The following is a 15,129-nucleotide window of genomic DNA, read 5'->3' as shown; positions in this document are numbered from 1 at the left end:
TTCTATGTGAGACTGCCGCACCTCAGCAAGATTATAAAGCCTCACAGAGCGCCACTTTTTACACCCCATCCTTGCCGCTGAGGTCAAGAAGTACCCCCCAAAAAGTATGGGAGCAGGAGGGATACCCGGTTTAATTGCCCCATGTGCCCATCCCAACCTGCCTCTGTAATTACCCCCTGTCTTTGGACATACCATGCAGCTTACATTATTAGTTTTATCTAAGATTTTGGGAATGGCAAAAAATGGAGATGGGGGGATTATTTTTAGGGAGTCCATTTTTTTTCTGGAGGCATTTTTTGGTGGAGGCATTTTAAACCCCTTCTCGTTCCAGGGTATAAGTTTACGTCCTGGCAGCAGGGTACTTACTGCAACAAGGCGTAAACTTACGTCCTTGGGATAGCGTGAGATCCTAAGCAATCTGCACTATCCGGCAGCTGCAACAGCGGGGTTGCATCAGAGATGCGCCCCTGGCTGTTAACCCTTTCCCTGACGCGATCTATGTAGATCGTGGCATGGGAAGGGTTCACAGAGGGAGCGCGCTCCCTCTGTGAAGTTGCCGGGCTCTCGCGATATAATCGCAAAGAGCCTGGCTGGTTGCCATGGCAACAGGACACCAGATACCAGCGCCCCGTATTGCCAGTGCCTGTGATCCCTGTCCTCAGCCAAAAAACGCAGTGTGGTTTAGAACCTTGTTCCATTTTGCCTCTGGGATCTGATCTAGTTTGGTGCTGATCACCAGCAGAGGGATCTGGTTGCTTGCAAACTGCTCCCGGACATAGTCCCCGTTGGTCACAGCATCCCTGTTGGCTGCAGATCTCGATTCAAAGCTTCTAAGGACCAGCGGTACATGTTATGAGATGTCTTCTTGTTTGTGAGATCATGAACGAGGACAATACCGTTAACACCATTGTAGAACACTGCTCTGGTGCTTTTCATGCTGCATGCACTTCGAACCGACCCTCCAACGTCCCACAACTCAATATAAAGTGTATTTTCCTACGGGGACCCCTCCCGATACTCATGAAGCCGGACGTCCACAAAACAGCTAACAGTCTATGATGGGTTTCCCAGGACTTGGTAATGACATAGCAAATAGACCAAAGACGATTTTCCAAAACCTGAGTTACCTAGCACCAGCTATTGCAATCATTTTTAACCCCTTAGTGACCAGCCCATAGTGCCTTTACGTCCTAGCTAAGTGGACTTTAATCCCTGAGAACGTAAAAACATGCATCCTGCAGGGATTAAAGCCCCGTGGGCTATGGACGTGACAGCTCCATGCTGTCGGTGCCCGGAGGTAGCACAGAAGGCCAGGAGCCCCGGCAAATTTGAAGCTCTGGGCTCCAAGCTCCTGAAGGTAGCCAGGAGGAAGGAGATGGCATTGGGGACCGCTGTGATCATGGAAAAGTGAAAAAAAAAGTTTTAAAAAGTTAAAGTTTCACCTCCTCCCCTCGTAGATCAGATCCATGAGGGGAGGTGAAAATACTCACCCCCCCCCCTCTTCCATGATGTTCCCATGCGATCAGGGCCTACCACGGGCTTCTGCACATGTGCCAATGTGGCGTGCATGCGCAGAAGGCTGGAGAGCCCGGCAAATTCAAAATCTCCTTGCACCCGGCTGTCAAAGATAGCCGAGTGCAGGGACATGTCACCGGGGACGGCTATATGTGGTTCCTGGTCACATGATCACCGTTATCCAACCATCGGATAACGGTGATCACAGAGAGTTAAAAAGTGTAAAAACAAAAGTTTAAAAAGTTAAAGTTTCATCTCCGTCTAACAGATTGATCTGTGAGGGGAGATGTAATTACATACCCAAGGTCCTTGGATTTGTCCCCCCATGGGATTTTTATCCATGGACCTGACCCCGGCTTCAGTGCATGCGCCTGTCAGCATTATGGCGGACACATGCGCAAAAGTCAAGGATTGCCAGGGAAATTTAAAATCTCCCTGCTCCTAGCTACCAGAGGTAGCCGAGAGCCTGGAGATGTCACGGGGATCAAATTGCGATCATTTAAAAGTTTTTTAAAAAGGTGAAGTAAGTTTCATCTCCCCTCACTGATGCAATTAGTGCGAGGAGATGAAACATCTCACCGGAGGCCTCCGCATTTGAATCCCGATACGATCATCCTCCATGGACCTTTCCGGCTTCTGCACATACGCCCCCCGGCAAACTGCCGGACACATTCGCAGGAGCCGCGGAGCCCAGGAAATTTCAAATCTCGTTGCTCCCAGCAACCAACAGTCACGAAGTGCCTGGAGCAGTGCTGTTGGCCTCGTGGAGCGGTCCCCAGTCACTTGATAAAAAAGTAGAGATCTACCATTAGGCCGGGCTCACATGACTGGATAGAAATTGCAAATTCCACATGCGTTTGATCAGCGGTAATACGCAGAACAATCAAATGTATTGGACTGCACAATTCCGCTCAAATTAGCAGGTCCAAATTATGTAATCACTTGCAGAAAACAGAACGCAGCATGTTCTATTTTACTGCGGATATCCGCGACATAGAGCTCATTGTGCTCCATGGTCGCGGATATACCCGCTGCCTATACGCAACTACATTGTGTACGGGTTGCAGGTACCAGCATCATTGCTAAGCGGCGGCGCGGGAAATATAAGCAAATAAAGGTGTACTGCGCATGACCGCCTGTGTAAGGACGCAGTTATGCGCAGTACACGGACATATGCAGGGCCACGGCCGGGCTCAAAGCTGGGATCCACTGCAGGCCTCAGTAAGCAGATTCCACATACGGCCGTGTGAGTCCGGCATTATTCGGACCGCTACCTGTAATACGTAATTTACAAGAAGATCCAGAAACGCTCGCCTTCCTGCAGTTCCAGGAGCAGCCTGCTGAGCACCTTCTATGTGAGACTGCCGCACCTCAGCAAGATTATAAAGCCTCACAGAGCGCCACTTTTTACACCCCATCCTTGCCGCTGAGGTCAAGAAGTACCCCCCAAAAAGTATGGGAGCAGGAGGGATACCCGGTTTAATTGCCCCATGTGCCCATCCCAACCTGCCTCTGTAATTACCCCCTGTCTTTGGACATACCATGCAGCTTACATTATTAGTTTTATCTAAGATTTTGGGAATGGCAAAAAATGGAGATGGGGGGATTATTTTTAGGGAGTCCATTTTTTTTCTGGAGGCATTTTTTGGTGGAGGCATTTTAAACCCCTTCTCGTTCCAGGGTATAAGTTTACGTCCTGGCAGCAGGGTACTTACTGCAACAAGGCGTAAACTTACGTCCTTGGGATAGCGTGAGATCCTAAGCAATCTGCACTATCCGGCAGCTGCAACAGCGGGGTTGCATCAGAGATGCGCCCCTGGCTGTTAACCCTTTCCCTGACGCGATCTATGTAGATCGTGGCATGGGAAGGGTTCACAGAGGGAGCGCGCTCCCTCTGTGAAGTTGCCGGGCTCTCGCGATATAATCGCAAAGAGCCTGGCTGGTTGCCATGGCAACAGGACACCAGATACCAGCGCCCCGTATTGCCAGTGCCTGTGATCCCTGTCCTCAGCCAAAAAACGCAGTGTGGTTTAGAACCTTGTTCCATTTTGCCTCTGGGATCTGATCTAGTTTGGTGCTGATCACCAGCAGAGGGATCTGGTTGCTTGCAAACTGCTCCCGGACATAGTCCCCGTTGGTTACAGCATCCCTGTTGGCTGCAGATCTCGATTCAAAGCTTCTAAGGACCAGCGGTACATGTTATGAGATGTCTTCTTGTTTGTGAGATCATGAACGAGGACAATACCGTTAACACCATTGTAGAACACTGCTCTGGTGCTTTTCATGCTGCATGCACTTCGAACCGACCCTCCAACGTCCCACAACTCAATATAAAGTGTATTTTCCTACGGGGACCCCTCCCGATACTCATGAAGCCGGACGTCCACAAAACAGCTAACAGTCTATGATGGGTTTCCCAGGACTTGGTAATGACATAGCAAATAGACCAAAGACGATTTTCCAAAACCTGAGTTACCTAGCACCAGCTATTGCAATCATTTTTAACCCCTTAGTGACCAGCCCATAGTGCCTTTACGTCCTAGCTAAGTGGACTTTAATCCCTGAGAACGTAAAAACATGCATCCTGCAGGGATTAAAGCCCCGTGGGCTATGGACGTGACAGCTCCATGCTGTCGGTGCCCGGAGGTACCACAGAAGGCCAGGAGCCCCGGCAAATTTGAAGCTCTGGGCTCCCAGCTCCTGAAGGTAGCCAGGAGGAAGGAGATGGCATTGGGGACCGCTGTGATCATGGAAAAGTGAAAAAAAAAGTTTTAAAAAGTTAAAGTTTCACCTCCTCCCCTCGTAGATCAGATCCATGAGGGGAGGTGGAAATACTCACCCTCTTCTTCCATGATGTTCCCCCGCGATCAGGGCCTACCACGGGCTTCTGCACATGTGCCAATGTGGCGTGCATGCGCAGAAGGCTGGAAAGCCCGGCTAATTCAAAATCTCCCTGCACCCAGTTGTCAAAGATCTTTATCCATGGACCTGACCCCGACTTCAGCGCATGCGCCTGTCAGCATTATGGCGGACGCATAGGCAAAAGTCAAGGATTGCCAGGGAAATTTAAAATCTCCCTGCTCCTAGCTACTAAAGGTAGCTGAGAGCCCGGAGATGTCACGGGGAGCCGCGATATGCGGTTACTAGTCACGTGATCACCGGTATCAAATTGCGATCATATAAAAGTTTTTTAAAAAGATGAAGTTTCATCTCCCCTCACTGATGCAATTGGGGCGAGGAGATGAAACATCTGCATTTGCATTAGAATCCCGATACGATCATCCTCCATGGACCTTTCCAGCTTCTGCACATACGCCCCCCTGCAAAATGTTGGACACATTCGCAGGAGCCGCTGAGCCCAGGAAATTTCAAATCTCTTTGCTCCAAGCAACCAACAGTCACGAAGTGCCTGGAGCAGTGCTGTTGGCCTCGTGGAGCGGTCCCCAGTCACTTGATAAAAAAAGTAGAGATCTACCATTAGGCCGGGCTCACATGACTGGATAGAAATTGCGAATTCCACATGCGTTTGATCAGCGGTAATACATAGATCAATCAAATGTATTGGATTGCACAATTCCGCTCAAATTAGCGAGTCCGAATTACGTAATCACTTACAGAAAACAGAACGCAGCATGTTCTATTTTACTGCGGATATCCGTGACACAGAGCCCATTGTGCTCCATGGTCGCGGATATACCCGCTGCCTACACGCAACTACATTGTGTACGGGTTGCAGGTACCCGCATCATTGCTAAGCGTTGGCGCGGGAAATATAAGCAAATAAAGGTGTACTGCGCATGACCGCCTGTGTGAGTACACAGTTATGCGCAGTACACGGACATATGCAGGGCCACGGCCGGGCTCAAAGCTGGGATCCACTGCAGGCCTCCGTAAGCAGATTCCACATACGGCCGTGTGAGTCCGGCATTATTCGGACCGCTACCTGTAATACGTAATTTACAAGAAGATCCAGAAACGCTCGCCTTCCTGCAGTTCCAGGAGCAGCCTGCTGAGCACCTTCTGTGTGAGACAGCCGCACCTCAGCAAGATTATGAAGCCTCACACAGCGCCACTTTTTACACCCCATCCTTGCCGCTGAGGTCAAGAAGTACCCCCCAAAAAGTATGGGAGCAGATGGGATACCCGGTTTAATTGCCCCATGTGCCCATCCCAACCTGCCTCTGTAATTAACCCTGTCTTCAGACATACCAAGCAGTTTACATTATTACTTTTATTTAAGATTTAAAGAATGGGAAAAAATGGAGATGGGGGGGATTATTTTTAGGGAGTCAATTTTTTTCTGCACAAGTGGGCAATGGGGCCTAGAATTTATTCAGTTGTGCCCTGAAATCCAACGGGTATTCCCTCCATTATAGGCCTAGCCATGTGTCCTATAAGTAGATTGGGGCTACAGTGGGTATGTTTCTGAACACAGGACAAACAGGGGTATCCATTTTGGGGTGCAAGTCTTCATTCACATATTTGCTGTACATTGTTTTTAAAATGACACAGTTGCCAAAAAACTAAAAAATCGTAATTATTTCCTTCTGCTTTGCTTAGATTCATTCAAAAACTGAGAGTTAAAAATACGCAGTACACCCCTACAGGAATTCATTAAGGGGTCTAGTTTTCTAAATTAGGTCATTTGCGGGGGTTCTTTATCGTTTTGGCCGCTCAAGGGCTCTACAAGTGGGCAATGCGGCCTGGAATTTATTCAGTTGCACCCTGAAATCCAACGGCTGTTCCCTGCATTATAGGCCTCGCCATGTGTCCTGTAAGTAGATTAGGGCCACAATGGGTATGTTTCTGAACACAGGACAAACAGGGGTATCCATTTTGAGGTGCAAGTCTTCATTTTTATGTGTGCTGTACAAAAAAACAGTTTTTAAATTGACACAATTGCCAAAAGAATCAAAATCAGAGTCAGAGTCAGGGACGATGGGCCGCCCAGGGTTCTTTTTTTAATTTTTATGTATTTTAGACAGGGTATATATTATCGGTGTTTTAAAGTATGCAACATCCAGATAATTAGCAAGAGTCTGATCAATGACTCCTTCAACCAAGGCTTCATTGAAAAGGATGCGTAATTGTTTTTGAAAACACTCTGTCGGATTTCTATCTAGACTCTCATACACTTTTTCCTCTCCCAGTTGATGAAGAATCTCCTGCTCATATTGTGTGGTATTCATCAAAACCACAGCACCCCCTTATCTGCAGCCCTTATCGTTATAAGAATATAAGCTGCGATACGAGGCACAGCCACTATGCAATGTACAGTGCTGTGCCTTGTATGGACTGAAGTGACATGATTCTCACCCGAGCACTGCTGTCACTTCAATTAGCTGATCTGTGGGGATTCTGAGTGGCGGATCCTTTCTGATAAACTGTTGATCGCCTATCCTGAGGATGTTATCAATAGTTATGGCCCGGAAAACCACTTTTATCAACAAGCAATGAAGTGATTGGGGACAGCAGAGAAGCTGTAAGCAACATGCAATCAGCTTTTCATTGGCTGATAACATGTAGTTTTCAGTCAGCAGATATTGGAATATAGATGATAAACTCCTAAGGGAGAGAGAAGTAGAAAGTTGTATACTGTTACAATGTGTGTAATAAAACTGTTTATTGTGTAGATAAAAGTACATTCACATGTACACTTTATTAATCATCATCGTGGTGTGGTGTTACCATACGGCAGTGGTGGCGAACCTATGGCACGCGTGCCAAAGGCGGTGCGCAGAGCCCTACCTGCTGGTAAACGCCGCCGTCAGACGTTCATCACGGCAGTGAATACCGGCAGCAGCCGTGGCTCCCCTGCAGGTATTCACTCACCTGCGCTGCTAGCTGTGCTGATCCAGGTGCACATTGTGATTTCAGTTTCCTCTTAGGTTCCGTGAGAGCAGGGAGAGGAGGCGTCCAGCAGCACACTGACGACACAGTGTGCACCTGGGATGAGCGCTGCTAGCAGCGCCAAGCAGAGGAGTGGCGGTGCTTCCACGAGGAGGAGGGGGTAAGTATATGGGTCTCAGGGGGGCACCATTACTACTGGGGGCTGCAGTGGGATGTCACTATTACTACTGGGGGCCGCTGTGGGATTTCATTATTACTACTGGGGCCGCTGTGGGATGTCACTATTACCGCTGGGGTCACTGTTAGATGTCATTATTACTACTGGGGCCACTGTGCAATGTCACTATAACCACTAGTGCCGCTGTGGGATGTCACTATTACCGCTGGGGTCACTGTTAGATGTCTTTATTACTACTGAAAATCACAGAGACAAAGGGGTCCTTTAGACTTGAAATCAAAATTCACTGAAAAGCACCCAAAAATTGATGAATTTATTTATAGTGTTATTAAAATATAACTTTTATTACAAATTTTCATTTAAAACAAAATGTGACACACTACCTATAACTCAGCACACACCGGGGACTAGACAGACACTAGAAAAACAAACAAAGAACAGAAAAAAGGGGACAGACAAGGAAACTAAAGGGATAAAGTGTGTTTCAGACACTATGTCAAGAGATCATACGTTTTTTCTTTCCTCATAAGTTGCCACTGGTTGGTGATTCTCATACGTTGGTATTCACCAATTTGAGACCTCCAGTGGCCTATGCTTTTAGGGGCTTGTTCTGATGATTAGCATACAATCCTCCAAGGGACAGTTAACACTTATATTGCCTCTATGTGAAGGACCATTGTCCCAATCTCATTGTTACTGTCTCATAATAAATCGGAGACGATGGTTAATTATATCCCTTTAAATCCAATAGTGATATCTGTATATATCTCATCTGAGGGCTGAATACCATCAGCAATTGTGTCACTTCAATCACTACGTGACCAATTTATCATCCAAAGGCTGAATATGATCAATAATTATGTCACTTTTCACTTTTTTTTCCGTTCTTTGTTTGTTTTTTTAGTGTCTGTCTAGTCCCCGGTGTGTGCTGAGTTATAGGTAGTGTGTTACATTTTATTTTAAATGAAAATTTGTAAAAAAAAGTTATATTTTAATAACACTATAAATAAATTCATCAATTTTTGGGTGCTTTTCAGTGAATTTTCATTATTACTACTGGGGCCACTGTGCAGTGTCACTATAACCACTAGTGCCGCTGTGGGATGTCACTATTACCAGTGGGGCCACTGTAGGATGTCATTATAATCGCTGGGGTCACTGTGGGTTGCACTATTACCACTGGGGCCACTGTGGGGGACACTATTACAGCTGGGCCGCCATGGGGGTCACTATTACTGCTGGGGTATGTTTACACGTGGCGATAATTAACGTGCGAATTCTGCAGTATTTCTGCATCCAAAAAGTTGTCAAAATCTGCACACTTTCTATTTTGAAGCAGCCCTGTCCTTTTTATAACGACGGAGGTAAAAATCATACATCGTGATAAGCCCCGCCCCCTGAACTGTTGGCACTTTGCAATAAATAAGTGTGTTTTGGGATGCAGTTTGGGCACTCAGTCTCTAAAAGGTTTGTCATCACTGTCATAGGGTATGGAAGTAGCCATAGCCTGGTTGTTACAGTCAGTGGGAAACCAAAATAGCAGGGCAGCTTGGGGGTGCATGTGGCACAGAAAGTTGTGTTACCTATATTTTTCTAGCAAAGTCTATATTTGGATGCCCATTTCCCTCCAGTGTGTAGGAGGGTGATAGACAGAGTACTGAGTATGGAGTTCTTGCAGAGACAGCACAGAGGCATTACAATAAGCAACCTTGGCGATGGGCTGGCTGCAGACGTAGTCCTGAATCCAGAGAGGTAAGCAGAAATTACCTGATATCAGCCTACTTGCTTGTTCAACACCCTATCTCTTGCTGCAGTATAAACCTAGCTTCTTCTAACAGGCTCTTTGGAGTTCTTTAGTACTGTATATTGGACCACATACACTGAATGGCCACTTTCTTAGAAAGACCGATCTAGTAGCGTGTTGAGCCACCTTTGACCTTCAGGCTATGCCAATTCATCATAGCATCCATCCCTACGCATCAGAGGACCCAGCGTGTGCAAGAAAACAGTCACAACACCATTATCCACCTCTACCAGCCTGACACCTAGTAGGAAGGGTTCATCACTCCATGCTGCTTGTGCCTCATTCTGTCCCTCCTATCAGCACGGTGTAACAGTAATCTGGATTCATTTGATCAGGTAATGTTTTTCCACTGCTCAGTGATTCCATTTTGTGCCCTTTTGTCCACTGGAGTCTTGCCTTTCTTCTCCTCCTAGTCAGCAATGGCACTACAACTGGTCATCTGTGGGGGTGTCCCGCCTTGAAGGAGAGCTACAAGACGAAGCAAACATTGCAGCAAGTTTTAACACTCTTTACTTGGCAGCCAATTAGTGGTACAGTCACTGTTAGTTTCACAGACTGTAGTTAAGCAGTGTACATGAATCAACAGTACGGGCACTTCAACTGGCGTGTGGGTTTCAATGGTACAAACACTTCAGGTAACATGCAGGCTTCAGTGTTGTAACACAGTTTTGTATACTTTATTAATATAACACTTGGCAACACAAGACTGCAGGATTCTGGTAACACTATCGATTTGCCAGTCTTTGCAGAATCAAGTATAGTCTCTCAACTACAGTGAACTCATCGTACTATCACAGTCTAATTTCATATATATACGAGTATACACAGTAAAACCTCTACTAGCATTGACATCTACTAAGGCTGATTTCATGTAAGGCTGTTTTTTTAGCCAAAATTTTTTCTCTACTAACATTGGTTGACTCTAATATCACAGGCATGTGCCGGCCCACGTGACCTTGCTGCTGCACCCATGTGATCTCCTGCTTGGCATCTCCTCCTCCTTCTGCTGCTAGTGCAACCCACCCTTCTCCATCATCAGCGACGTGTAATACACTAGTACAGTACAGTACTGTTAAATTGCTCTCCAATGTAACAGCACAGAGAACACAGTGATAATGCTGAGGACAGATAATGATGTCACCTGCAGTCCTATGTAACAGCACAGAGAACACAGTGATAACACGGAGGACAGATTATGTACTGTAGTACAGCAGATGTAACCTGCAGTGCTATGTAACAGCACAGAGAACACAGTGATAACGTTGAGGACAGATAATGATGTCACCTGAAGTCCTATGTAACAGCACAGAGAATACAGTGATAACGCTGAGAACAGATGATATACTGTAGTACAGCAGATGTCACTTGCAGTCCTATGTAACAGCACAGAGAACACAGTGATAACGCTGAGGACAGATAATGTCACCTGCAATGGCCTGTATCGGTGGTCTATTTATGAAAAATGATTACGAGGCGATCTCCCTCCATACATCGCAGGCACGGGCTGTTTCTTACAGCCGACACCAAGTAGCAACAGGTGTGATAAACTGCTCATCGGAGCAGTTAATCAATTCTGACAGCAGCATTTAAATCCCCTGAACATCATCCCGTACGGCCCCCTACGATGAAGTCGGAGGGAGTCGTGCGGGTGTCATGGCAGCCTCGGCCTTCTGAAAGGCCTCAGGGCTGTCATGGCAGAATGCCTATCATTGTAAATCCAATAATTCATTCTAGACATTCCAAAAAACACACCAAGCCACATCTTTCTAAAGCATTTAGCGCTGCTTTTCCAGCACTAAACGCTGTACAACGCTCCCATTCATTTCAATGAGGCTGTTCACACAAGTTTTTGGTCACTCTGTTTCCACAAAAAAAATTCAATAAAAAGCGAACAAAAAGTGGTATGTATTCCAAAATGGTACCAACGCAAACTACAGGATGTCCTGCAGAAAATGAGCCATCGCACAACTATGTCAGCAGAAAAATAAAAAAGTTATTGCGCACAGAAGATGGCGGCAGAAAATGATTATTAAAAAAATTAAAAGTCGTTGAAAAAAATACAAGTAGTACAACAAAGGCAAGAAATATATGTTTGGTATCGTAGTAATCGCACTGACCCATAGAATAAAGTTATCATGTCATTTTTGTTGCAGTTTGTGCGCCGTAGAAATAAGACGTACCAATTTGATTTTTTCTTTATTTCTCTCCACTTAGAATTTTTTTTTATGTTTTTCCAGTACATTATGTGGTACATTAACTAATACCATTGAAAAATACAACTCGGCCCGCAAAAACAAACCCTCATACAGCTACATCGATGTATAAATAAAGGAGTTACGATTTTATTAAAAGGGGGGAGGAAAAAACGAAAATAAAAAAAAAACTAAAAAGCTTTGTCACTAAGGGGTTAACACTTACCATACCTACTTTACATTGCAATCATTTTATTTTATTTTTTTAATAGGCTTCTGTAGAAAAGAGAGTACCAGTCATTAAACAGTTAATTATGGGTGACTTCAAGTGGATGAGGCCTTGGTGATAAACACCTGCAGTAACCACGGCAACTGTGCTGATGTCATCCACAGCTAGGCCTATGTCATAAAGAGCCTATCCAAGAAAACTCCATGACGGAAGGGGATACGGCCAGATGCAGCATGGTGCTTGGTGTGTCTGGAGACCTGGAGCTTCACCATCTGTGAGGGAGGAGGGGACACCCGCCTAGCCAGCCAGATCAGCCATATTTACCTAGCCAGCCCGATCAGCCATAACTGCGCAGCCAGCCAGATCATGTCTATTATCCCTAGCGATCCATGGGGTGACAGATGCTGCAGCCAGATCTCCGTCATATCCAGTATCCGCTGCCCGGAGAGGTCACATTTGGATATCTCCATTAGGCATCACACGGGGCCTCTGCTTTGCCCTCGCCTTGTTTACTAATAACTGTCATATGTAATGTTCTGTTATAGGATGTATTACTGTAAGTATGATAAAATGTATCAATTCTGATAAAAGATGCTGTAAATATTGGCATTAACCCCCTAAGCCCAGAGGGAGGGCCGTCCTCCAGCCATGGCTCCGCAGAGGTTTCCTCCACAGGGGGTTTTTCCTCTCCTGAGTGCTGGATGATGACTCTTTGTGAGTCGGGGATGCACCATTTTCAGTGTCTTCTTATAGCAATTGGTCTGATCTTACATTTGAGACACTGAATAAAAATATAATGTTATTTCAAATAAAATGTTGTCAATTAAACACCAAATGAAAGTGTCTTGTGTATTTGTTTCACAATCTTTGGTTCGGGTGAGGCTGTTTGGGACTCAAGATCCATCACATATGACACAATGATGAAGCCGGACATTTGGTGGAGGCATTTTAAACCCCTTCCCGCTACAGGGCATAAGTTTATGTCCTGGCAGCAGGGTACTTACTGCAACAAGGCGTAAATTTACATCCTTGGGATAGCGCGAGATCCTAAGCAATCTCGCACTATCCGGCAGCTGCAACAGCGGGGTTGCATCAGAGATGCGCCCCTGGCTGTTAACTCCTTTCCTGCCGCGATCTATGTAGATCGCGGCATGGGAAGGATTCACAGAGGGAGCACGCTCCCTCTGTGAAGTAACCAGGCTCTCACGATATAATCGCAAAGAGCCTGGCTGGTTGCCATGGCAACAGGACACCAGCGCCCTGTATTGCCAGTGCCTGTGATCGCTGTCCTCAGCAAAAAAAAACCGCAGTGTGGTTTAGAATCTTGTTCCATTTTGCCTCTGGGATCTGATCTAGTTTGGTGCCGATTACCAGCAGAGGGATCTGGTTGCTTGCAAACTGCTCCCGGTCATAGTCCCCGTTGGTCACCAGTACCCCCGTTGGCTGTAGATCTCGATTCAAAGCTTCTAAGCACCAGCGGTACATGTTATGAGATGTCTACTTGTTTGTGAGATCATGAACGAGGACAATACCGTTAACACCATTGTAGAACACGGCTCTGGTGCTTTTCATGCTGCATGCACTTCCCACCGACCCTTCAACATCCCACAACTCAATATAAAATGTCTTCTCCTACAGGGTCCTATTCCAATACTCATGAAGCCGGACATCCGCCGAACAGCTAACAGTCTATGATGGGTTTCCCAGGACTTGGTAATGACACAGCAAATGGACCAAAGACGATTTTCCAAAACCTGAGTTACCTAGCACCAGCTATTGCAATCATTTTTAACCCCTTAGTGGCCAGCCCATAGTGTCTTTACATCCTAGCTAAGTGGGCTTTAATCCCTGAGGACGTAAAACATGCATCCTGCAGGGATTAAAGCCCCGTGGGCTATGGACGTGACAGCTCCATGCTGTCGGTGCCCGGAGGTAGCACAGAAGGCCAGGAGCCCCGGCAAATTTGAAATCTCTGGGCTCCCAGCTCCTGAAGGTAGCCAGGAGGAAGGAGATAGCATCGGGGACCGCCGTGATCATGGAAAAGTGAAAAAAAAAGTTTTAAAAAGTTAAAGTTTCACCTCCTCTCCTCATAGATCAGATCCATGAGGGGAGGTGAAAATACTCACCCCCCTCTTCCATGATGTTCCCATGCGATCAGGGCCTACCACGGGCTTCTGCACATGTGCCAATGTGGCGTGCATGCGCAGAAGGCTGGAGAGCCCGGCAAATTCAAAATCTCCTTGCACCCGGCTGTCAAAGATAGCCGAGTGCAGGGACATGTCACCGGGGACGGCTATATGTGGTTCCTGGTCACATGATCACCGTTATCCAACCATCGGATAACGGGGATCACAGAGAGTTAAAAAGTGTAAAAAAAAAGTTTAAAAAGTTAAAGTTTCATCTCCGTCTAACGGATTGACCTGTGAGGGGAGATGTAATTACATACCCAAGGTCCTTGGATTTGTCCCCCGATGGGATTTTTATCCACGGACCTGACCCCGGCTTCAGTGCATGCGCCTGTCAGCATTATGGCGGACACATGCGCACAAGTCAAGGATTGCCAGGGAAATTTAAAATCTCCCTGCTCCTAGCTACCAGAGGTAGCCGAGAGCCTGGAGATGTCACGGGGATCAAATTGCGATCATTTAAAAGTTTTTTAAAAAGGTGAAGTTTCATCTCCCCTCACTGTTGCAATTAGTGCGAGGAGATGAAACATCTCACCGGAGGCCTCCGCATTTGAATCCCGATACGATCATCCTCCATGGACCTTTCCGGCTTCTGCACATACGCCCCCCGGCAAACTGCCGGACACATTCGCAGGAGCCGCGGGGCCCAGGAAATTTCAAATCTCCTTGCTCCCAGCAACCAACAGTCACGAAGTGCCTGGAGCAGTGCTGTTGGCCTCGTGGAGCGGTCCCCAGTCACTTGATAAAAAAGTAGAGATCTACCATTAGGCCGGGCTCACATGACTGGATAGAAATTGCAAATTCCACATGCGTTTGATCAGCGGTAATACATAGATCAATCAAATGTATTGGATTGCACAATTCCGCTCAAATTAGCGGGTCCGAATTACGTAATCACTTGCAGAAAACAGAACGCAGCATGTTCTATTTTACTGCGGATATCCACGACATAGAGCTCATTGTGCTCCATGGTCGCGGATATACCCGCTGCCTATACGCAACTACATTGTGTACGGGTTGCAGGTACCCGCATCATTGCTAAGCGGCGGCGCGGGAAATATAAGCAAATAAAGGTGTACTGCGCATGACCGCCTGTGTGAGGACGCAGTTATGCGCAGTACACGGACATATGCAGGGCCACGGCCGGGCTCACAGCTGGGATCCACTGCAGGACT

The 15,129-nt window shown here is 46.6% G+C and overlaps 1 protein-coding gene and 2 pseudogenes across 1 annotated transcript in view; 1 reads left to right on the top strand and 2 right to left on the bottom strand.

Annotated features, from left to right (window-relative positions):
• The window catches only part of ADAT2 (adenosine deaminase tRNA specific 2), a 628,714-nt gene that overhangs the window by 190,747 nt on the left and 422,838 nt on the right, over window positions 1-15,129 (top strand). The window lies entirely within an intron of this gene.
• On the bottom strand, window positions 659-1,647 carry LOC136575281 (rab-like protein 3; annotated as a pseudogene).
• Window positions 3,523-13,253, bottom strand: LOC136575123 (rab-like protein 3; annotated as a pseudogene).

The sequence above is a fragment of the Eleutherodactylus coqui genome, chromosome 1 (genome assembly GCF_035609145.1).
Source record: "Eleutherodactylus coqui strain aEleCoq1 chromosome 1, aEleCoq1.hap1, whole genome shotgun sequence".
NCBI lineage: Eukaryota > Metazoa > Chordata > Amphibia > Anura > Eleutherodactylidae > Eleutherodactylus > Eleutherodactylus coqui.
The sequence above is the reverse complement of the archived record's forward strand: the minus strand, read 5'-3'. Positions and strand labels throughout refer to the sequence as shown.